This window comes from Symsagittifera roscoffensis, chromosome 1 (genome assembly GCF_963678635.1).
Source record: "Symsagittifera roscoffensis chromosome 1, txSymRosc1.1, whole genome shotgun sequence".
NCBI lineage: Eukaryota > Metazoa > Xenacoelomorpha > Acoela > Convolutidae > Symsagittifera > Symsagittifera roscoffensis.
The window spans coordinates 15,345,849-15,372,507 of NC_087062.1; the positions used below are offsets into that span (position 1 = coordinate 15,345,849).

Here is a 26,659-nt window from a genome sequence, read left to right on the forward strand (position 1 = left end):
TTTTCGCAAGGTATTTGAAATGCCTCAATTATACACACTATATATTTCAAATCATCTTACAAGAAATTAGTGTAGTGTACACGAGACCTATTTATCATAGCATCTTTTTCAAAGGCCCTGCCTATCATAGTAGTACCAATCAAATAAGGCAGAAAAAAAAACAGATAATTTAAGCGACCAAAAAATTATAGCTGTAGAATTGGAGCTGTATTTAGAGCTGTAAAATTAGAATTGGAGCTGTAAACAGAAAATTAGCACTTTGGACGAGCAAAAACCTCAAATTGCTCAAAAACTAAACTCGTAAATTGACACAGTCTTGATTAATTCAAAATGCTGTGGCAAAAATTGGCAAACTTTCCATGAACTTAATATTTATGAATATTTGTTCAGGAAAAAACAGAAGAATCTGGCCATTTATGACAAGAAAAGAGTCTGAAAATCAGTAACAAAAATTTTAATACTCGCAAGTACCAGATCAAATAAGCCAGGTGAGGCTGTAGCAAATCAAATATTTTGGTGAACTTCAAGGTTCTGGACGATTTCAATCAACGCAGATCCAGTTGGCTTGTTTGATGAAACTGCTTATTTTTTCATAGCAAAATGCATTGGAATTAATTGACAAGCGCTTTTTTTCAAACCAATATGACACTCCAAACCTCAAATGATACGCATATACATTAAAAATATATATAATAATAATAATATAATAACAAAGGATTTAGGAATATAATCCAAGGGTTCGCATAAAAGCCAGGCATTGCATTGTTCAAAGTTTAGTTTTCAGTTATAAGTGTAAGTTTCTTCAGGTCTCTACAGTTGTTGCATTCGCATAAAATGCGCCAAGTGCATGTGTCTGATTCGTTGTAGCGCGTTTTGAAAAACTTTGTGTACATTCCTAGAAGTCCTAGAATTCTGGGTCAAACAATATGTCATATTTGAAGTATTCGTTGTACAGAATAGCAAGACGACATGTCCGAAACCAGAAATCCGACACGCACTTCTTCAGACGCATTTGTTTGCAGACGAAATTTCGTGTCATTTGAGCTCTTCGGTTTCCAACGTCAGTGATGCTTACATGGCTTCTCCAGTCGATGTCAACTTTTGCAGCTAGTATTTTAGCAAACAGCAGTCCAACATGAAGCTCTTGGTATAGAGACAAAGGAAGGATGTTAGGTTTCACGAGTTTGTCTTTATAGGAGATATGGCTAATGCCTGTCATGAAAATCCACGAGATCGCTTTCCGCTGCACTTTTTCTATGATTCCTAAGTCACCTTTTGATGGTTTCCAGATAGCTGAACCGTACCACAGAATTAGCACAACGTAACAGATATATGCGTTTTTTCTGGTCGCGAAATTCGCCTTTGAGAGATTCCTTTTGAGTGCGAAGAGAGCGTTTAAGGTTTTTTCAGCCCTCTTTTTTGCATGTTGCGTCCAAGAGAGCGTGTCGGTTATCAGGATGCCCAGATCTTTCCTTACTTCAGTGGTTTCGAAGCTGTAACTGGGGAGTGCAATCGTAGCTGATCCTTTGATGCAGAGGACTTTACTTTTCGTCAAGTTCATTGACATGCAGTTTTCCTCGCACCACCTCCAAAGTCTCCTAACATCTATGTTGAGAGTTAAAAGGTTGTCTCCAAGAATTTTGTAGTCGTCTGCATAACCAATATATATATATTAAGCGAAAGTTTTTCAATGGAAAATGCTTGGTGATTCGAAGTCAAGGATGGCCTCCAAAAATCGAGAAAATTGCACCAGGTTAATTCAAAATGCTGTGGCAAAAATTGGCAAACTTTCCGTGAACTTAATATTTGTGAATATTTGTTTACGAAAAAACAGAAGAATCTGGCCATTTATGACAAGAAAAGAGTCTGAAAATCAGTAACAAAAATTTTAATACTCGCAAGTACCAGATCAAATAAGCCAGGTGAGGCTGTAGCAAATCAAATATTTTGGTGAACTTCAAGGTTCTGGACGATTTCAATCAACGCAGATCCAGTTGGCTTGTTTGATGAAACTGCTTATTTTTTCATAGCAAAATGCATTGGAATTAATTGACAAGCGCTTTTTTTCAAACCAATATGACACTCCAAACCTCAAATGATACGCATATACATTAAAAATATATATAATAATAATAATATAATAACAAAGGATTTAGGAATATAATCCAAGGGTTCGCATAAAAGCCAGTCATTGCATTGTTCAAAGTTTAGTTTTCAGTTATAAGTGTAAGTTTCTTCAGGTCTCTACAGTTGTTGCATTCGCATAAATTGCGCCAAGTGCATGTGTCTGATTCGTTGTAGCGAGTTTTGAAAAACTTTGTGTACATTCCTAGAAGTCCTAGAATTCTGGGTCAAACAATATGTCATATTTGAAGTATTCGTTGTACAGATTAGCAAGATGACATGCCCGAAACCAGAAATCCGACTCGCACTTCTTCAGACGCATTTGTTTGCAGACGAAATTTCGTGTCATTTGAGCTCTTCGGTTTCCAAAGTCAGTGATGCTTACATGGCTTCTCCAGTCGATGTCAACTTTTGCAGCTAGTATTTTTGCAAACAGTAGTCCAACATGAAGCTCTTGGTATAGAGACAAAGGAAGAATGTTAAGTTTCACGAGTTTGTCTTTATAGGAGATATGGCTAATGCCTGTCATGAAAATCCACGAGATCTGTTTCCGCTGCACTTTTTCTATGATTCCTAAGTCACCTTTTGATGGTTTCCAGATAGCTGAACCGTAGCACAGAATTGTCACAACGTAACAGATATATGCGTTTTTTCTGGTCGCGAAATTCGCCTTCGAGAGATTCCTTTTGAGTACGAAGAGAGTTTTTTCAGCCCTCTTTTTTGCGTGTTGCGTCCGAGAGAGCGTGTCGGTTATCAGGATGCCCAGATCTTACATTACTTCAGTGGTTTCGAAGCTGTAACTAGGGAGTGCAATCGTAGCTGATCCTTTGATGCAGAGGACTTTACTTTTTGTCAGGTTCATTGACATGCAGTTTTCCTCGCACCACCTCCAAAGTCTCCTAACAACTATGTTGAGAGTTAAAAGGTTGTCTCCAATAATGTTGTAGTCGTCTGCATAACCAATATATATATTAAGCGAAAGTTTTTCAATGGAAAATGCTTGGTGATTCGAAGTCAAGGATGGCCTCCAAAAATCGAGAAAATTGCACCAGGTGCTCTAAAGCGACTGAAAGTACTGGCTGATGAGCGAAGGTTGCGAGAAGTGCACTCTAATGTATGGTGTACACTTTTTAGATGTTCAAGTTTCTGTAGAATTCCAAAAACGGGAAATTTTTATGTAACGGATGCCTTGATAATGGAACCTCCCATTGCGCATTAAGTGGATCTGTGCGAGCTATCGCAAAAAATTGCTGAATTCGAAGAGTCTCTCGAGATCATGAAAAATAAGTCATCACCCACGCCTCCTCTTCAAACTAAAGCTAAGAGTTCTAGTTTTGATTAATCGGATTATGACATATCAAGATATACGATTTAGTGGTATACCGGATTAAAAAACCAAAAATGAAAAAGAAAAATTCTAAAACTCAAAAGTTTGGGCGTGAAGAAAAAATGGTGAGCGATACAAAAAATTGTCTCGGTGTCAATGTAGGAAAAACTTCTTTTCACAGACTTGGAAAGTCGAATGCAGCAAATAGCAGGCAAATTTTAGTCAAGTTTTGCAACATCAGTACAACTGATAAACTATTGCACGTGCAGCAATGCTCAAAAAGCAATTAACTTTACTCCAGTACAACTAAGTTTTCACGGCTTAATAAGCTTTTAGGCTATTAACCTAAGCTATTGTAAGCATGCTCACTCGCTTTACTTGCTCGAAATTTGACCAAAAATTGGAATATTTCAAACGGCGTTTTCTGTACATTAAGAAAATTATCGGATAATTTTCAATCTTGATCGAATCACAATTAAAAGGACTTTTATCTGATATATCACTCAAAACTTATGATTTTTTTCTAAAAATTTAAATGTCATTTGAATCACGACTGACAATGCTGTAATATGATATATCACTCGAAACTTTACAATGATAACTCGTTGTTACTGATTTTGCGTGGAAAACGAAAAGAAAACTAATTGGCAAAAGTGCACAAAGAAGCAACCCCCTTAGACCGGTGCTCTCTTCAAGTGATAGCTGCTATGATAAGATCAACAAGTGGTTATAGGAAAACCCTATCTTCTGAAAACCCTATGAACCGTCTCTTCAATCGATAACGTTTTTTCTGTACTGCAAAGGTGCGCAACCTCTGAAATTTAGAATAGTGCCGGTATCAGTGGGTTTTTGGTACCACCCACAAGTGACCTTTTCTCCTGAGTCCACGTTGACATTTAAATCCAAAAAGGCCAAACAACCATTACTATCAAGTTTTTCTGTGGTGAACTGCAAATTTGGATGCAACTTATTGGCAGCCTCGAGAACTAACCCAGGATTGCCCTTGACAGTTCTAACTATGTCGTCCACATATCTTAGAAAAACTTGAACACCATTCTCAGCCCGATCTGCTTCCTGTTGTTTTTTGCAAGCAATGCAATACCATACTGTTTCAGCGATGTCTGCGTATTCAGATTTCGATATGTTGCCACACCCTAAGTGGTACCAGTTCAAACAAGCTTCGCATTCTACCCCTTTATTCCGATATGTCAACTTTTTCTGACATCCAGGGCAGACCTCCTTGTTACCCTCATTTAGCTCAGTCAATTTTGGTACTTCTTTCTTTAATGCAGGTTCGTATTCTTTGAGCCAAACGTTGGCCAGTATTAGAGCAAGGAAGGCGCCCATTGCTAAACCGTCTTTTTGTACATACCACAAACCATTGCATTTAAAGTGTACCTTACTCACTGCCAAATTCAGTAGTTTTTTCATAGTCTTGCGAGATGTTTCCGGAGGCTTGACTTGCTGATATAATCTCCTCAGGGCTATTTCAGCCGCTTCCTTGAGCGGGACATTAGTGTACAATCTCTTTATATCAAGGAAGATTATACTCTCATCACAGTCCAGTTCAGTTTTCTCCATTCTCCATTCAGTTTTCTTTGCTGAGTGCCGCATGAGTTTAAAAACTTGTGGCCTGCAAAGAATAGATGACCGTAATTTTGCTGCCATCACCACTCCTTAGATTGGTCCTGAAACGAAAACTCACTTGGAAACTTGTTTTAGATTATTTAAAACATTTTAATAGATTTAACAGCAGTTTCCTGAGATTTAAATTTCTGAAAAATGTCTCGATAACGACATTAAACCAGATTTTTTACGGTTTCGCGTGCCTGATAACAGTGTTTTTTTGAGATCAAGCGGTGCACAATTTTCAATTGAGACTCTTGAGATCTGAGAAAAGTCAGGCAAAAGCGGATACCGCCAAGGCATCGGGTAACCTAGCAAAAGCAATCAGGGTAATGAGTGGGGGTATAGATGAGAAGTGGTGGCCTTCGGTAATATTCTATCCGAACCTGCAAGCAAGGAAAAAAGTCAATAACCTGATAAGCCGCACAAGAAAAAGCTTGAAAATTTTTCGGAAAGACCAAAACTTCCGGTACGAGACAAATTTCATGAAATTCACTTCTTTGCGGACATTGACAGTTTTGAATTGAAATTAAATCGAATTGAAGTTAAATAGATTACCCTGAGAAACGTTATGTGAGATTGAAGCAGCTGCATAGAGATATGCTAAGAATGTGAAACAGACACCCTCTGAGAAAGGTGTTGAAAAAGCCAGAAAGTATTTGAAGTCTTCTGGCAGTGCTGTTTGATAAGGGCGTGGGTTAATGTGTAATGAAAAAGAAGCATATGAGAAGAAACTGAAAGATTTATTACAGGCAGAATAATTTAGTGAGAGTAAGAATCTGACAGATAGCGTGATCATGAAAATTGAAAAAGACATAAGCAAATAATTACTCGCCATGAAAAAGAAGGACGAGATTAGCGATGCGCTGTATACGAGGTTGAGATCAACTGGGAACAGCCGGCTAGGCTGTATGGATTAGCAAAAGTAAATAAACATAGCACACCACTCCGTCCCGTCCTTTCTTTACCTGGTAGCTCATATGACAACCTAAATAAAACATTGGCAAGGTACTTTGATGAAACTGTTGTGGGCAAACATAGAAACGAACACTCAAATGGCCAGGGTTATCTTGGAGAAAACTGAACTGGACTCTGACGGGAATCAACAAGCGGCTTGCTTATTTGTTCAGTCGGGTCTCTGGTGCCACCACTGACATGAAAAAGAGACTCACGGACGTACAATTGCAGGACGACGAAGAGATTTTCTCTTTAGACGTGAAATATCTCTTCACTAACTTACCAGTTGCCGAGGTCATTGACATAGCTTGCGACGTGCTTTACAACTCTGACTCGGCCCCGGAAATCGACAGAGATACATTCAAGCACCTCATGCAACTGACAGTTACTGATGTCAACTTCATGTGTGGCGATATATAGTACGTTCAAAAGGACGGAGTGGCGATGGGAGCTGCAATGGCGGTTATTGTGGCCGAAATGTGGATGGAGCGGTTTGAAGATGACATTGCCTCAGATGAACTACACTCCATCAATGCAGAGCAAGAAAAATCTGCGACTGATGATAAGACAATGTGTCCCGTCTGCGCCAAGAAGGTTACTTGGAAAGGATACTCTATATTACATCGTAAATCCAGTGAGATCTCACTCAATGCAATAAAGAACATGCTTGGTGGTGACCAGTGGATTTGCCCTCAGTGCCAAGAAGAGGAGACGGGTCAGGCCAAAAGGGAAAAAGCAAAAATCTTCGGACGCTATGTGGACGATATCTTGAGATCTGTGCAAACTGACTCTATCGGCAGCATCTTATACAGGGTCAACACGCTTCATCACAACTTAGAAAATACCATCGAAAGGTTGAGAGACAACGGTATCCCTTGTCTGGACATGCTCGTAAAATGCCAGGATGCATGTGTGAGTACGAGTTGGTATCAGAAACCCACAGATACTGGACTGATCCTTTCCTTCAGAGCCCTTGCACCGATTGGTTACAAACGCAACATGATTCAGAGCTGCATTCACCGCATTTTTAATGCCGCATCTTTAATCTAAAACTTTGTGAGACGGAATCCCCCCAACTTAAAGGGGTTCACAAGATCCTTTCTTGTTCTCATTGCATCATCAAATTATTCGAATGAGTCCAAGAAATCCTAGTAAGTATGGAATTAGATGCTACAGGAACTTTTTCAACGTTATTCCTAGCTGTTTGCTGAATTGCAAAATTCGCGCACGTTGGGGAGTCCCGAAAATATGCATCGAAATTATGCCAGGTGTACTGAAAAACTTCCGCATTCGATGTGGCATCCTGGCGCAAAGAGGGTTGATCGCAAAGGTGGTACCCCAACTTGCAGAAACATATTCTCAATGTCCGCAGAGAAGAGGGCAAACTGATGTTGGCGGAAGCGCAATAACACGTTTAACAACTTCGACAGTAATTAAGGCCCGACGAAAAAATGTTTGTTCAAAGATTGGTCGTGAAATTTTGACCTGCCATTTAAAATCCGACGAGCTGTACCTGATTTGTTTGGGTTGAGGACTGGACGGTTGGGTAAAAACCATTCATGGAGCGGAGCTGCGGACCGTGCGGTCCAAAATGACATAACCCTTAACGAGGTCCTTTTTTATTGTTTCAGTGTATTTGAATTATAAATCACTATTTTTGCCGAGCCATTTTTCAAGCGTCTTAATTTGTGCCAGTGTTAAATACTAATTAATGGATAAAGAATTGTTATTATCGGCTCATAATTTTCCTACTCAGTACTGCTCAGCTACCCAGTACGGTTCACCTACAATAAGCTAAGTTGTCGATTCAAGAAGGTTATTCGCTCGCTGATTGGCTGTAGAACGAGCATCAGCTTGCTTGTATGCTTGTATAGCCTTCTAATTCCTACCACGCTTTAATTTGAACAAAATCTACGTCTTCGACATTGCACTTAAAACAAGTTGATAACAGCCCGGACGATGAGGGAAGTGGGCCACTCAAAACTTGTTCTACCGGCAAACGAACAACAATTGGATTTTTCGTTGCCTTATCTTGAATATATTAGAGCAAGCGTGTGCGGTGGTATAAGTCCTGACCTAGTACCATTTTGATGTCCGAATAAGTATTTCGAATTGATTTTTTTGGTTCCAGGTGTGGATATTTTTGTTGAAGGCCCGGAACATCAACCTTTTGAGACTCAAAGTTAATTTCACCATTAAAGCGGTTACTTTAATGGTATAATCAGTGTTACTATATCAGCTGATCGTGTGACCTCAACTAATTCAGTCAACAATTTCCGTTGAACGAAAACGAATTATGGTCAAATCAAGTTTTTTCCCTGACAAGTTCAGACGGCGGGCCAAACTTTCGGAAAGGCAGAAGTTAATGCTCGCGGAATCACCCAAAATGAGAGGGTTTTCAATTTTGAATTCAAAACACTAAACTCAATTATTTGAAGAAGAATCTTAACGTACTGCGGGGGTGCATAAAAAACGACATTGATTTTTTTGTCGAAGATTTTCCGGTAGAAGAATTGTTTTCTTCATTTTGAGAAAGAAAACTGAGTCTGCGCCAAGCAAAAGGACATTCTGCGTACTTCCGCCCTTTAAATAGGGTCCTTTTCCCGGAGGACCATGCATGCGGATGTTTACCAGCGCCATAACGGATGTTTACCAGCGCACTGAGACGAGGGAGAATATTAAAACTTGTTCGGTTCATCATTGGAAGCAAAAACTCGGTGGGTGTTTTTCGCCTTGATGGCTTCTTTGGTTTTTGTTTCACCAGTAATTGTCACACGTTTAGGTTTTTCGGATTTTTCTTTCAAGCAATCTTTGAAATCAAAGAGATTGGGAAAAGACCAACTACGCTTGCCTGTGTACGACGACCAAGATCTCCTTCATACTGGGAGGTAATTTACATAATGCTTGATTCAAGAAGTCGTTGCTCTAAGATCATCCTCATATGTCAACAATCAATACACACCAACGAAAGTTAAAATACACAAGCAAAGTTAATAATTCTTTCCGATTTGTGCATTTTCACTGGTGGAACCCTGTTAAATTTTTTGAGATGGGCGCTCACGACAGTTTGAGGTTGCTCAAATTTTCGTTCAAGGACCCTTATTGCAATCCTGTTCATTCGGCCAGAATACGCGAAGCCCGCTACTGCAAACTTAATTTTCCCAATTACAAATATTTTCAGGTACGTCAGCTTCACTTTATCCAAAAGACTTGATTGCGATTTAACCGCGTTGCAAAACTGACATATTCGCGCTGCGAAACAGACAAATACCCTCGAAAGGATATCGATTGCGATGGCAGATTGACATAATTTTGGACAAGGTGGTGTACGCGCGATGCAGCCGGCTTTGAAAAACATGGCTCGTGAACATATGAGCTAAGATTATCTGACGCAACCGGTGAAAGCAGGGTATTCGCTCGTATGGCGAAATGAAGTAGTAAATTACTCCACCGCTATTGTACGAAAAAGTTACAGATTTTGGAGGAGCTGTTGCTGTTACCGCTTCAAATACAAGCGTTTTTTCATTCAAATATAACGGGTTACAAATTGCAGGGGTCGGGATGCAGTTACAGGAAACCACGAAGCAGCGTTCGGGTTACAAAAATGGCTGAATTAAGTGGGATGGCCTACGGAGGGTTCTGTCAAAACAATTGCAGTATGAGGAGATAAATTTGAAGACGACAGTGACAAAACAGGTTCAAAATAAGCAGACGAAGCAAACTCAACAATAACCTACTGATTTGCAACTGAAAACCGTTCGGTTGTAATTCATAAAGATTTATAGCCGACATGTAATTGCCTAATTTGCTTTTAGTATCAGTGCCGGTGGTAATTCGCGTAAGAGATCTAGGATTCTTGGGAGAAACTTCAGCCATGCATCATTGTTGAAGACAAACCACCTAATTGGGCGTTATATATAGGAACGACATCCACCGGGACGTTATACTGAACCGTATGCAATCCAGTATTGTCAGCGGTCAGTTCACTTACTGGCACTACTCGATTGAAACTCGACACATCTAGCCCCAAATTTCTGTGCTTCTATCTGCTGTTACTCTGTGAGAGCTTACCAAGCTAGCAATTTAGTCAACAAAGTCGGATTATTCCTCCGATTCAGCTTCAGCTATTTTGGCTTCAACATTTTTTTTTCGATTTTCACGCAGAGTTATACTTCTTCCTAACTTTGCCTAATCTTTAGCTCCTGGTACTTCAACTCCAGTAAGCCCATTGATTGTCTGTTGACTTCTTTTTTTGAATTAGCCAACTTTTTTTGTTGACTAGAAGTTAGAGAGATTGTTTATTTTGACCTGATACCCCGGACCGATTTGAACGTCTAGATTTTTGGAAGCTTTCAAAGAAACCACTTCCCTTGAACGCGATGAAACGAACCGTGCTTGTTCTTCAGCACCTGATTAGTTTCTAGCTTTCTGAATTGTCTCATCGTGTTGTTTTGTCACCATGTCAAGCACTGTTGTAATTCTTCACACATGTTAACTCTATTCCAGGCATTTTCCGCCATTTGTCTTATGTCGTCGTTTTAAAAATGGCTTTTTCCAAAAAAAAAGTTCGCGTTTCTGGTGTAATTTTTAACAATAACCGTTGGCTTCTTGCTCTGAATGGTTTTTTGAATACATTTATGCACATTGAGCAGCTCAATGTCCAAAGTACACCGAGACTCAACAAGTTTTTGGACTTTTCGTCCCAACTCCTAGTTCATTAGAGCAAATCGTAGAGATGTGCTTTTCAATTCATGTCAGGGACTTATCAAACCTTAATTCATTACAAAAGTAATCGGAACAACGTTGAAGCACTATAAAACAAACGCAACAATTAATACAACCACTGCAAGACCAAATTTTTCAGCTAAATACCTATATACCTCGGCTTGATGATCCTGCAATTTGATTAAATTGAGAAAGCGTTGAGTTCGTGGGAAACGTTTCATCTCTGTTCAACCTCACCGAGCCAAAAACTCCACCCGATATGTGGTAGAAGTGTGCAAATCTCCTCGGAGAATGCCATCTGCATGTAGAAATCCCCTCTGAGCTACTCGTCTAACTGCAGAAACCCCCTCTGAGTTAGCCGTATTTATGCAGAGGTTCCTTTCGAGGTAGTCGTCTATGAACAAATTTCCTTCTAAGGTAGTCTTCAGTATGCAGAGATGGGCTCTGAGGAAGTCATCTGTGAGCAGAAATCTCCTCGAGGTAGTCTTCGGTGAGCAGAAATTGCCTCTGAGGTAGTCGTCTGTGAGTAGAAATAGCCTCTGAGTTAGTCTTCTGTGAGCAGAAACCAACTCTATGGCGCTGCATTCATAAACACATACATATGAGTCAGCAATTCAGATAACCCTTTTGTGATCGAGCAAAAAAAAAGATCCCTCTGTAATTGAATAAGCACGAGACAAAATCTCCGTTCCAGCAACCCAGAAGGTTCAAGATTTGAGAGCAGTTAGTTGTTAGGTGTCAACTGTGTCCTGCTAGAGGTCACTGTTCCCTTACTTTAATCAAAATTTATCTTCAAGAAACGCAATTTTTACTGAAACCCGAAAAAAAATCTGGAATTTGGAGAGATTTGATCATAGAAAACAAAAGGACAGCTCCAGTTTTCAAAAATTCACAACACCTATGTTTCATGAAACAAACATTGAACAAAACGGATCTCGTTACAACAAAAAAATACTTTCAAAATTAGAGCACAAAAAGCGTAACAGCTACCCAGTAGCAAAAAAAGTTAGATTTTCTTTTGCGACGGTTAAAAAATGATCCAGAAAACAAACAATTTTACAATGAGAAGTCCTTGACTACAGACATCGAAAACAGTTGCGCAGAGCCTGCGGCTTTCACAACCACAACCGGAAATACTTTGACATGTGCTACAACACCACCTTTCTAATGCGAAAAAAAACTGGTGAAGTCATCAAGGTAGCAAACGCTGCCTCGGCCACTGACTGAGTCTCTTAAACTCCTGCTTTAGATAAAAAAAAATAACAAAACCTGAACAACTACAGCTGACATTTCCCGAAAATTTTGCCTTATCAAACTATTTGTTCGCAATTTAAAACCACTCGAAAAAGGCGAAGCTAAAGTATTTATGTTTGAATTGAATTAATTGATTGAAATGAACTGATTAATTTAGATGCGAGTTTGCTTCAAATGTTTGTTCAATTTGCAGGAATTGAGATTGATGTCAGGAATTGGGATCGAAGTTGGGTTACAGGAATTGGGATCGAAATTTGGTTACAGGAAGCGTGATCGAAATTGGGTTACAGGAATTGGGATCGAAGTTGGGTTACAGGAATTTAGATCGAAGTTGGTGACAGGAATTGAGATTGAAGTTGAGCTAGGAATTGGGATCGAAGTTGGGTTATAGGAATTGAGATCGAAGTTGGTGACAGGAATTGAGACTGGTAGCTGATCAACGTAGCTGAGATTGAGCTTGTTGGTGAACACCTAGTAAATAAAAGATATAAACTAAAACGTTACAACATATAAACATATATGTAAATGGAATCCGCCAATAAAATGCTGATTCCACTTACAATTTGCGGATTTCACTTCTATGCGCTGACTCCACTTACAATTTGCGGATTCCACTTACAATTTGCGGATTCACTTACAGTTGCGGATTCCGCAACAGCTCAATTTTATGATACAAATGTCTTATCAATTGTTTGTGGGTTCCACAAACTCTTCTGGATTCCGCAAATACAGTTGCGGATTCCGCAAATTCGCCTATTTTTGGAGCAATTTTGAGCGGTACAAAGATTTAGGTATTTGTTTATGGAATCCAAAACAGCCTAGAAGATCAAAGAAAAGTAGCAATGTTGCGGATTCCGCGACAAATCTGATTTTGGCATGTTGCGGATTCCGCTTACAATGCAGATTATGCACAGTTTGGTCTCGTTATGTTCGAAACAGGGCCAAAGTTTTTAAAAAAAGCATTTTTGGCTTTCTACTACGCTTCTGGAAAAAATTGATCGTTAAACGGGCCGCCACTGAGAGGTTGTTCATGCAAAGAGCCATCAGGGAGAATTACAAGCATGCTCTTTCCTCTCGCCTAAAAGAAGTGGTATCTATTAGTACCAAAACATATTGATCTTCAAAATGTTCCCTTGTTCAAAATGTTTGCTGCTCATACTCGTCTTGATGTTTCATCAAATAGTTTCCGACTTCAGCGTAACCAGGTTCAAAAATGCTCAGTATCTTCTGGGGAGCTTAAACGTGGAGATCTTTTTTCAATGGAACTTTTTGAACAAACTTTGAAGCAAAAGATTCTACTGGTCAATTAACGTTTGGTTTGGAACAAGGAGGGTTCAACATAATTAGCTCAACTCTAATACTCGTGACGTCATCTACTCCGTAGCCGGAGGAGGCGAACTTCTACTGATTCTACTGTGCATCAGGATTTTGTCGACAAGGGGGAAATTACTGAGGATACAATCTTTCTGCAACCAAAAATCACGCCTAATACTCAAACTACTACAGCGATGCTCCGAATGGCACCTTCTAACGGATTCAATGTAGTTTGACCCTCTGAGTATTCTAGCACCGTTCATCCTTAAACTGGAAATTCCGAAACTTGTGGAAACCTGCAAAGAAGGAAGAAACCCATTTCCAATGAATTTAAGCCCCTATTTGTCATCTTTTGACGTAGAAATTCTATGTCAAATTTTTCTTGCATAAAATCTCAATTTTCAGGGCTTTCTGTTTGCATTTTTCGGGCTAAAAGCCACTCGTAAACAGTGGCAGAACAATGGTAGCCTTATCAAATCAGAAAGTAACGCCCGAAAATTGGAAGTACAAACAGCCTTTTAATGCCATAGTTGAAATCCGACTGAAACCACCATTTATCCACAACTGGACAGATAGCGCTAGAGTGTTAGCCTGGATTGCATCTATCGGTAAACTGAAGTCGTTATGCGGCAACCAGGTAAGAAAGATTTCAACGCGTTATAGAGCTTAGCAATAGAAAACTTATGTGATAAACTAAACCCAGTAGAAAGCGCTACACGGTGTGCCGCTTAAAGATTTAACTACGCTTTGGCTGACTGAACCAGAATTTCTAGTCTACGACTCAAGAGAGATCAGCGACCCAAGTAAGGCTACGGCAGTTAGCACCTTTACTACTCAGCTTATCGATTCCTCAGTTTCTTAGACAGGTTCTAAAAACCTCGTGCAGTCACTCCTCATTGTTTTTTTTCCTTCAGATTTTGAAAAAAACTCTCAACTACTACGGAGGACCGGAAGAAAGTTAATATTTTCTTTCTCTACTGAAAATCCCAGCCGAAATCCCAAAGAATAGGTACAAGCAACTACGAACTGAGCAGTAAGTTGACTCTAAAGATGTACTTCATCAAATCACTCTATTTCTTGACATCGTTTTGATTCGAGCGTAACTTTTCTTTACGACACAGAACTAAGCGTCGAATATTCCTTGATGCAGAAAAACTTTAGGTTTGAAATTTCATTGCGAACAATCATTGATGCAGCATGCATCATATCATTGAGTACCTTCCTAACTAAGGGCTGAAAATTTTTTAACCATTGGAAGTAAAAATGCACATAAAGAAGTTCAACGTTTTTGCTCTATCTGCAGAAGACTTCAGGGTACTTCAGGGTACTGCAGAAGGGTTTCCATTGGATTACTAAAAAAAACTATAAAAAATTAATAACAAAACTAACCAGTCATATATTGCTATGAAAAACGCGGTAAGTTAGGATCAAAATTATTCTTGCGTCATTTTAACACAGAGGCGGAACGGGGTTTAGCATCAATGGTGATACAAAGTTAAGCTTCAAGAGGTTGTTTTTGATAAACATAACTAACAGAAAGTTGGAAAAAGATAAAAACTAACCAAAAAAGTGTTTATATATTCTTTAAATTTTTTGAGTTTCAAATATTTTTTATGGATGACATTTTTTGTTATAACTAAATTTATTCGAGAAAACAAGTTAAATCTGTAAGTTCAAAAACCTGAAAAATATAATTCAAATTCGAAACTAGATCTAGTTTTTTGTGTTCTAAACACTTTCATAATCGAAGAGCGCAACAGACTTAACGTTTAGCAGATAAACTGAATTTAATTCAAATAACGCACAGAAAAATAGAAGCAACCATTTTTTTAATATCATGTAAGAAAAGAAATTCTTTTTAAAGTTTTTTCCTGAAATAAAAACAAAAAAACAACGCCACAACAAAAAAAATATTTTGAGAGTTTGAGCTAGTTTCACCAAATCTTAAAAAATGTTTATTTGTTGTAACAATCGTCGGTTTAAAAATAAGAACATAAATTTGCGATACGAACCATTCACATAAAACATCAGTCTGTTTCATTCTTTTCTTTTTCATAAATGAAATTGAAAGATAAGAAAAATAAATGAAGTTTCAATTAAAAACTCATAATCAGAAAACTCAAGAACCTTGAATTGGACTATCTGCATGTCCATCAAAAACAAATGAGGGCAGCAAACGGTTCGTTTAATTGCTGGCTATCAGCTAAGATCAAAATTAAACTTTGGAAAATTTGAAAAAAATTTCAAACATTTGTCACAAAGAAGAATTTGACAAAAAACTAGGAGAATAGAAAAATTCTATGAAAAACTCATTTATTTTAATCTTAGCAAATGCAAACGTTAGTTAATTTAATTTTATTAAGTTATTCAAATAAATATTTCAGTTAACTTGTCACGCTAAAAGAACTTGACCACAAGAAGTGGATAACAAATAAACGCACCCGTTAGAGTTTAAAATAAAAACGAAATATTTAAAAATTTCAAGACAGTAATCAGCCAAATGACACTCACCAATTTATTTTGTACAAACATTAGTAATCGCACGACACGCACCAAATTACTTCTATACAAAAAGTCAAGACCAAAAAGAGAGTTTTCTTCAAACTGATGAAGTTGCTTCCTCAAACAGTTTTCGAAACAAAAAATTGAAATTGCACAAAAACAAATATGATGCGATATACTACTCAAAACTAAGTACTAACTTTTTCAAGACAAAATAATTTAGAACTCAAGTATCCAAAAAAAGAAAAATACGAACTGAAAGATATCTGTAAAAATTTTTCTTCGCAAATAAAAAAACTTAGACTCTTTTTTTTTGAAAAACTAGACATTTTTCCCATGTATCGCTTTTTAAAAAAAGAATCAATTTAAGAACCGTCATAGAAACTGTCGTAAATTTTCCGAAAAATGAATTGTTTCTCGAAAAATCTCGGAGGGACGTGAAATGAACGACTTCTTTTCAGTTTTGTGTAACTAATTGCTTATGATACTTACTAATCCAAATTTCAAAATTGGGGAGAGAGTTTAAAAATTATTCCGTTTCGAAAAGGTTCAAAAACACAGTTTACAGATTAAGTATTAGTAGCGACAAAATCAAGAAACAAAACAGCAACATTTATCATCAAAATCTCGAAAAAGAAGAAACTCTCGGAAAGTTTTAAGAAAAGCAATTGTTCAAGCTAAAGGTAAGCCTTTTTTTTTCAATTTAATTTTCACTAATCAATAGTCAAAGATTTTTTAAAATAAAGCTTGTTCTTACTGCTTTTTAAAATTGTTATCAGAACCATAGACCTTGATTTTTTACAAACAAATACCGGAACAAATACATCTTAAAAGTGAATGTGAAGTTGCTTTTTTCAGAATTATCGTATCAAAATGATACTTAGGGAAATATCACATATATAGATGAAGGAGAAAATTCCGAGAACAAAGAAAGTTTGAAACGATTCATATTGAACCCGGATTGTGTCCAAACATTGTGAATATAGTTGTTGCCATGAAAGGAATGACAAAGTTGGAGAACATCTAGATGCACAAAATTTTGACTACAACATAATGTAGTATCTATATACAGGAAATACACAAGAGCCATTCATTTAGAAGAGAACTAATCAATTTTTATCAAAGTGCTTATTTGATTCTTATTTTTGGTCGTTGCTTAGAACAAAATCAGACAGGGATATAATGAAAGGAAAAATTCCACATTATCATCGGTATTCTTACGACATTATAAGAATACATTTCCTAATGATCTTTAGTGATGGAGTATAAATTAGTAGGTGATACGAAAACTCCTTTACTGCGTTGTATTCCTTTCAATATAAAAAACGGAAACAAAATATTTACAGGACAGTACATAAAATATCAGTCCTTTACAAATCTACAATTTTCAGAACTTATTAAAAAATATTTTCGATAGCATAAAAATGAAACTAAGGGATAAGACAGGTGAACATTCTTTTTGTCTCGAAGAATTACACGAGTTGTTTTCTTGTTCCGAAAGATTTAAGATAATTATTTTTGATTTATACTTCATAGGAAATAGTTACTCAAAATTCAGCTAATTTTCCTTTTTTCATGGACATGCAAGACTGCGTGCAAGAATGTTTAGTCGTTTTTAATGTTTATTATAATAAAGTTTAAAAAATGAAATCTACAAAGAGAGAACAAAAAAACCTATGATAATATATCTTTCTCAGTATAAAATTGTACCTGAGCAAAGAAATTGCCGAAATTTTAGGTTATTTTTTCAGACAGTTTTTAAAGTTCTTTAAATAAAGTAGGTTAGAGGGATAAAAGAGAGTTGAAAATTTTCGAAGCAATTTTATGATTGGTTGAAATTATTAAATTGTTTGCTTCTACATCAATTTCGAAGAGTCACAATGTATTTCATGTTTTGAGAAATTTGAGCGCCAAAACTTCTTTGAAAAACAAGCACCAAAAACTTTTGAAACTTATGATCTGGGTATCACACATCTTAATTCATAGCGAAACTTTTAAGCTATCTCAAAAAACTGAAAACCTAATCCCTATCTTAACACATAGCCTGCAGACTGGATGTCTAAAACCAGTCTTATTTTATGGGAACCTGCAAGCACCCTTCCCCCTCCAGCTATGCTCACTCTGTTACTACTCTCGGATACCCCGATTGAAGTGAATTTCGACTTTGAAAGTCGAGCAGTTGTAGTTTTATGCGTGAATATCCTTGGCGAGAAGCAATTTGTGGGCAAGCACTAAGTCGAAACGTACCCGATTTCAGTCGAGAGAGTTGAAACATAAATCGAGCACAGTCTAAACAAACACAATTTTGGTCAATAAACTCAGAATTTTAGTCAAACAAGTCGAAACATTAGTCATGCACATCGGCCAGGATACCCGGGCCGAGGTGCTCGATTTCTCTCTCAATTTCTTGACCAAAATTTGGAATATTTTGAGCGTCTCGACATCATTTTGGTATTTTTTGACTTTTCAATAATAAAAAAAAATGTGTTTGAATTTTTTTGATCGTTTATGATCGGGTATGATCGTTATGATCGTTTTAGGTCGACCTATAATTCGACTTTGTTCGACCTGTGTTTCTTCTTTCTCGTATTTTTTCTATTATTGTGTATACTTTTCTGTAAAATTAAACTATAGGAATCAGTGAAATGAAAAAGTTCTGCATCGAAAACATTTGGACTAAAGCTGTTGATCTGAAAACTGATATTTGAAGAAATTTTGGTCCACCAAAAGTGGTTGTCGTGTTAACTGCTGTCGTCTTATTTGCTGGACATCGCTAAGGATGCTTTACAATATGTACCATTAGAATTTTAAAAGTTTTGGCCTAAGGAAATATTTGTTATGTGACCTATACGTAGTGATGCGCTGCTAGTGAGATCCATTTAACCAATTCCTCTCATGGAGATTTAAAGATGTGGAAAAGTGACGAGTAAACAGAAACGTGCACGCTCAAGGCGGTTATGAGCAGTTGACCATTAAATTTGAAAAATTTTTGACCTTTTTGACATATTTACAAGCAATAAATTTTTTAAGTACAATGTATCAAGGCTGAGATGTTTGCCGTGATCCCTTATGTCGGAAAAAAAACTAACTGGTTGACATGCTTCTTTCACGCTGCGAGTTGTCCACTGCTCTTTTATGGCTTAAGCAATACTGTATGACCAGAGCTAGAGAGAATCAAGCTATTCAAGCGGAGGTCTAGAATTGCCTCTTTTCTGGACAAGGAGTTTTTTGATATAGTTCCGTTTATTAGATGGAGGGATAATTCTTGACATCCAAAAATTGGAAACCTGCAGCTCCCAATGGAGAACGCAGCAAAGATTAAATCTCAAGGAGTACTTATAGTTAAAACCAAAACCCTTTGGATTTTTTTCTGCGCCAAAATCTGATGAAACAAGAGTTGACATCTCTGTTGATAAAATGATAAAAAACATGTAAAAAACCAGGCATGTTGCTAGCACTTTGATGTCACCAAGGACGCTTTTCAATAGGCCTCATCATGAAGAGACTTAAAGTCAGTAGCGCCCCTCCCTCAATTCTGGTTGCGAATTTTTCCAAAGTGTCCCTCCCTTTGGTATAATTTTACCAGATCCCGTTTTGGCTGAGCAAAATCAAAAGTTTTCTTAAGGCGCCTTCGACGACAATATAGCTAAACTCGAGGAAGGGGGGAGCTACTATAACTAGTTTTGCTCAAACTTTCGAAAAACCGCCACCCCCAGAAAAATTTCTCCGCACGCCACTGCTTACGGTCAATGTGGAGATAGGCAAAATACCACAAACGGGAATTTGGGTCGGTAGTGCATCAAGTGATAGCTTCAACTCCGAAAGACGTGATAGTAAGAATATTGCGAGATCCAGAAAACAGATGATCATTTTTTCGAAATCGACTCAAAGTGTATTTGGATGGAGGGGAAACAAGAATACTGTGTTTCATAGAATGCAAGAGATTTCGGACCACAATTGGAGTGCTTACCCGAGGCAGCAAAAATTTCTGCTCAGTCTTGAGAAGCTCATCTAGAGGCTTCAAGTTTCAAAATTTTCAGCCAAAGAACGGGGACACGTCAGCTCGCCCAAAGCTTTTTTGTTGGTCGCAGACTTCCATGGTGTTTCGAGAGGTACTGAGAGGTATCCGTTCCTGAAGCCCGGTCGGCGTTTTTTTTACAATTTTTCCGTGTATCCTGCGCAATTTTCTTGATGGAGATTGTTCCCTTCATGAGAGCCAGTCTCCGAGAAGGATTTTTCCTTGAGACAGATTCTCACTGCTGATCTGAAAAGTCTTGTGATTCGCACACATTTGTTCCCATTCCCAATTTTGAACGAACATAAACTTTCAGATTTGTTCAGGGGAAGGAGTAGCTGTAACTAACTGCACTTCAACCTTTACCAGTAGATTAAATTGAGGGTGAAAGGCGATTCATTTGATACGTTCGATTGGTTAGAGAACACTTGAAGTAACTTAATGTGTAGCTTGGTGGGACAAAACTGTTGTGAATCAGTGCAAGGCAAGATATTTGTTATAAAGACTTTTTTGAGATCAATGTTAATGATAATTTACCTAACATTTTAAAAATTACAATACCGTGCAGCTTCTTAAAGACTTCTAAGAAAGTCTTCGACAGACTCTCGGTGATTCTGAACTGTTGATAGGAACTTGGCTCGTTTAGCAACAACCAGATGTTATCTGGGTCTGTAGTAGCCTCGTACCACAGGGTGGATCCCATTGAACATCATCTCGCTGAGGTTTTGTGCGAAAAAAGACTCCTGATCTTCGAGATTGCTTGCACTCTACTTTGACTGAGGGAAAAATTCGTCCTTTGAAGGTCTGCGTGATTCGTTCCGTCCAAAGCATTGTCGCTTTTCTTCTCTTAGCAAGCTATCGCATGGAAATCAACATGCCAAGCTCTTCCCTCTTCAGGTTTTGACAGATATAATGAATTATTAGGGTTGTTCGATTCAAGTTTCCAGTCTGTACACCACTGTTGTGGATCGGTGCAATGCAAGAGAATTGTATAAAGATTTTTTTGAGATCGAAGTTCATCATACTTTATTTATCCTTTAGTTGGCGTTTATAGGTGTTATCAGTGGTAAAAGTATTAATAAAACAAGATATGTCATCAGGGATAAAAAAAATTTTTGTTCACACTTTACCATTTTTGTAACTTTTAACCAAAAATACATTTGACATATATAGCATCGCATTCATGGACGGGATTGACTAAAACCATGAGAATCTATCGTGGTTGACACATTGTCACAGTTGGTTAAACTCAACTGATAATAAAGAGACTGCAAAAAAAATAGAATTGTTTCTGATTCAATTTAATACCCTTCAGCAGATAAACAAGTTCATATACTTTTTCTCTTTAAGTTTCATACTAAAAATTTTAACTTCGATGATCACAAAAACTAGTGGAGACTGTGAACCGGCTTTTCAGATTCTTGGATTAAACCCTGAAGAGAACAAATTTGTCAAAAAGAGTCAACCGATAATCTTGCACAAATGGATCTACTATCAGCTCAAAAACGAAAACAGCATCAGGATTTGATGGTCTGAGAGAAGAGCCAGGAATTTTTCTATTATTGTGTATACTTTTCTGTAAAATTAAACTATAGGAATCAGTGAAATGAAAAAGTTCTGCATCGAAAACATTTGGACTAAAGCTGTTGATCTGAAAACTGATATTTGAAGAAATTTTGGTCCACCAAAAGTGGTTGTCGTGTTAACTGCTGTCGTCTTATTTGCTGGACATCGCTAAGGATGCTTTACAATATGTACCATTAGAATTTTAAAAGTTTTGGCCTAAGGAAATATTTGTTATGTGACCTATACGTAGTGATGCGCTGCTAGTGAGATCCATTTAACCAATTCCTCTCATGGAGATTTAAAGATGTGGAAAAGTGACGAGTAAACAGAAACGTGCACGCTCAAGGCGGTTATGAGCAGTTGACCATTAAATTTGAAAAATTTTTGACCTTTTTGACATATTTACAAGCAATAAATTTTTTAAGTACAATGTATCAAGGCTGAGATGTTTGCCGTGATCCCTTATGTCGGAAAAAAAACTAACTGGTTGACATGCTTCTTTCACGCTGCGAGTTGTCCACTGCTCTTTTATGGCTTAAGCAATACTGTATGACCAGAGCTAGAGAGAATCAAGCTATTCAAGCGGAGGTCTAGAATTGCCTCTTTTCTGGACAAGGAGTTTTTTGATATAGTTCCGTTTATTAGATGGAGGGATAATTCTTGACATCCAAAAATTGGAAACCTGCAGCTCCCAATGGAGAACGCAGCAAAGATTAAATCTCAAGGAGTACTTATAGTTAAAACCAAAACCCTTTGGATTTTTTTCTGCGCCAAAATCTGATGAAACAAGAGTTGACATCTCTGTTGATAAAATGATAAAAAACATGTAAAAAACCAGGCATGTTGCTAGCACTTTGATGTCACCAAGGACGCTTTTCAATAGGCCTCATCATGAAGAGACTTAAAGTCAGTAGCGCCCCTCCCTCAATTCTGGTTGCGAATTTTTCCAAAGTGTCCCTCCCTTTGGTATAATTTTACCAGATCCCGTTTTGGCTGAGCAAAATCAAAAGTTTTCTTAAGGCGCCTTCGACGACAATATAGCTAAACTCGAGGAAGGGGGGAGCTACTATAACTAGTTTTGCTCAAACTTTCGAAAAACCGCCACCCCCAGAAAAATTTCTCCGCACGCCACTGCTTACGGTCAATGTGGAGATAGGCAAAATACCACAAACGGGAATTTGGGTCGGTAGTGCATCAAGTGATAGCTTCAACTCCGAAAGACGTGATAGTAAGAATATTGCGAGATCCAGAAAACAGATGATCATTTTTTCGAAATCGACTCAAAGTGTATTTGGATGGAGGGGAAACAAGAATACTGTGTTTCATAGAATGCAAGAGATTTCGGACCACAATTGGAGTGCTTACCCGAGGCAGCAAAAATTTCTGCTCAGTCTTGAGAAGCTCATCTAGAGGCTTCAAGTTTCAAAATTTTCAGCCAAAGAACGGGGACACGTCAGCTCGCCCAAAGCTTTTTTGTTGGTCGCAGACTTCCATGGTGTTTCGAGAGGTACTGAGAGGTATCCGTTCCTGAAGCCCGGTCGGCGTTTTTTTTACAATTTTTCCGTGTATCCTGCGCAATTTTCTTGATGGAGATTGTTCCCTTCATGAGAGCCAGTCTCCGAGAAGGATTTTTCCTTGAGACAGATTCTCACTGCTGATCTGAAAAGTCTTGTGATTCGCACACATTTGTTCCCATTCCCAATTTTGAACGAACATAAACTTTCAGATTTGTTCAGGGGAAGGAGTAGCTGTAACTAACTGCACTTCAACCTTTACCAGTAGATTAAATTGAGGGTGAAAGGCGATTCATTTGATACGTTCGATTGGTTAGAGAACACTTGAAGTAACTTAATGTGTAGCTTGGTGGGACAAAACTGTTGTGAATCAGTGCAAGGCAAGATATTTGTTATAAAGACTTTTTTGAGATCAATGTTAATGATAATTTACCTAACATTTTAAAAATTACAATACCGTGCAGCTTCTTAAAGACTTCTAAGAAAGTCTTCGACAGACTCTCGGTGATTCTGAACTGTTGATAGGAACTTGGCTCGTTTAGCAACAACCAGATGTTATCTGGGTCTGTAGTAGCCTCGTACCACAGGGTGGATCCCATTGAACATCATCTCGCTGAGGTTTTGTGCGAAAAAAGACTCCTGATCTTCGAGATTGCTTGCACTCTACTTTGACTGAGGGAAAAATTCGTCCTTTGAAGGTCTGCGTGATTCGTTCCGTCCAAAGCATTGTCGCTTTTCTTCTCTTAGCAAGCTATCGCATGGAAATCAACATGCCAAGCTCTTCCCTCTTCAGGTTTTGACAGATATAATGAATTATTAGGGTTGTTCGATTCAAGTTTCCAGTCTGTACACCACTGTTGTGGATCGGTGCAATGCAAGAGAATTGTATAAAGATTTTTTTGAGATCGAAGTTCATCATACTTTATTTATCCTTTAGTTGGCGTTTATAGGTGTTATCAGTGGTAAAAGTATTAATAAAACAAGATATGTCATCAGGGATAAAAAAAATTTTTGTTCACACTTTACCATTTTTGTAACTTTTAACCAAAAATACATTTGACATATATAGCATCGCATTCATGGACGGGATTGACTAAAACCATGAGAATCTATCGTGGTTGACACATTGTCACAGTTGGTTAAACTCAACTGATAATAAAGAGACTGCAAAAAAAATAGAATTGTTTCTGATTCAATTTAATACCCTTCAGCAGATAAACAAGTTCATATACTTTTTCTCTTTAAGTTTCATACTAAAAATTTTAACTTCGATGATCACAAAAACTAGTGGAGACTGTGAACCGGCTTTTCAGATTCTTGGATTAAACCCTGAAGAGAACAAATTTGTCAAAAAGAGTCAACCGATAATCTTGCACAAATGGATCTACTATCAGCTCAAAAACGAAAACAGCATCAGGATTTGATGGTCTGAGAGAAGAGCCAGGATTTTTGGAAAAGCTACAGTAATTGAAGACACCCTCGGACTTTGCCGCATGATTGGTAGCTGAAAGGGGGGATACCGGAAAAATTTTTACCCTAATGCTATGACTAAACACAAATGACCCGCACCGGAGTTCCACGGATAATCGATTATATTGAATTTTTGTGGGCTGTCCCAATAAATTTCGATAATAATCGATAATAATCGATTAAAAATTGATTTTAATGAAACTATTTTTAATCAAAAAAATCCGAATAAAATTACAAAATAATCGGTTATAATCGATTAAAAATGAATTAAAATCCTTATGTTTTTAGGTCAATTTAATCCATTTTAATCCTAATACTTTTTATGCCAATATAATCCATACCCCTCCCCGTTTACCCTGCCCCCTCCTCGTTTACTTTACCCTACCCTCTCCTCGTTTACTTTAACTACCCCCTCATTTTACTTTACTCCCCCCGTACCCCCCGTGCCATGAATTTTAAATGAATTTTAATGGATTATAATGGATTATAACTATGGATTTCTATTTTTTGAAAAAAAAATCGTTTCTAATGACCACATAATCGATTACGTGGTCTGAATTGCCACAATAATGGATTATAATGACACTATTTTAGACAAAATTTTTCCATTATAATCGATTATTATCCATGGAACTCCGGTGCGGGGAAACAATCAAAGTATCTATTTCAGAATATGTGGAAAAAACAATAGCCCGGGATACTTTAAGTTAGGAGATGACTTCTCTAGTCCTTACCACCGTCAAGCTTTTTACCAGTCCAAAAGCAGCTTGGTTAATGAAAGCAGACATAGTATGAATGAATATCGACACCTCGTAGAGACTGGCCCAGGACCAGACGAAGGAGCAATCCCAGTCCTGTTCATTGTTTTGCTGGAACTTGAGTTGTAGCGGGCAGCCCATTGTCTTGGTTGCCAGGGGATCAGTGTGGATGGTTATTTGGAGGAACTCAAAAAGGAATGCTCCTCAACTCCAGTAGGAATCCAGTTAGAATTGACAGCTTCCAATGTAGAAAGTGTAAAACGTGTAATGAGAACAATGTTGGCCGATTCGAAAGCAGCTGGCTCATACAGCACGCATTCATATTCCTATTGTATAGTTCCTATTGAAAGCGCCCTGGTCAATAAAGGAAACACAAAAAAAAAACGATGTCGATGGCTTTGGCGCGCTAGAAGACAGCTAGTTTTAAAGATAATAGAAGGGATCGAAAACTTGAATAATGCTGAACACAAATTCAATTAACTCTTTGTAGATACAAGAAGAATAGATCAAGCTCTTCAGGGTTTAAGCATTTATTTTTCGGTCATTTTACCGAGTCAAGGGCGAGAGTCTATTTCGATTTGAGAGTTTTTGGATATTTGTAATAGGCGGGACCTAAAGTTTGGGTGTTGATCGATTAATTGGGGTGCAAGACTAATTTTTTCAAATCAGGTTGGGTATAATCCTATTTTTAATCGGAAGTGGAATCTGAAAACTCCAATCGTTTGCAAAATAGCTGAAGTCTTTGAAATCGATTAAAGTCCCGTGTATCTTTTGATACATCCAGCTTTTGATTGATAACCTGTAAATGTTTCCGGTATCCAAATCAAGTTGTCCTCAATCGAAAAGATTCAAAAGCCCAGCTCTGTTCAAAAAAACCACTTACCGTCTCAAATTCCCCTTAAACAATCTTTAGTCATAACTGATACTTAACTCAAAGTAGCATGCATCAAAAAATGTGCAGGTCCCCGAGTCAACGTCAACTTCAGCTAGTAGCCTGATGCAGAAGAACAGTTAGTTCTTCTTTAATTTTTACAAAACCAAAAAGAAAGAAGGGCTTTTGAATTGCTCTAGATTACGGAGCACGGACCGTTTTTAAAGGAAAATATTTTTCTTGGACGCATGCATTCCCAGTGGGATTTACTAATAATGGTGTACAAGACATGAAAAAATTTTGACGATTTTATAGGCAAACAAGGGCATATTGTTTGTACAGTTCTTCTGAGATTTTAAAATTTAGCTCAAACGTAAGATTTTAGTAAGACTCAAACGTTTCTGGAAAAGGATCAATTGCTCAATTGACGTGTTTATATTACGCAATCATTTGACCAACTGAAGTTTATTATTCATAAGTATCGAGAAAAGTTTTGAAAAAGAAAAAATTTGAAATTTAAAAGACTTTTTCCTGCGCATTTTTGTTTGGGCGACCATTGCCTCATCGGGGAAAGCAAGTTACCAGGGTTCGTGCTCTATCCTTGCATCTGAACACCAAGAAAACTGTTCTGTGCAG

General features: G+C 37.7%; 1 protein-coding gene across 3 annotated transcripts in view; it reads right to left on the minus strand.

The window, feature by feature from the left end:
• Positions 1-26,659, minus strand: part of LOC134849099 (coiled-coil domain-containing protein 181-like) — a 479,610-nt gene that overhangs the window by 31,524 nt on the left and 421,427 nt on the right. The gene's annotated exons all lie outside the window — the stretch shown is intronic.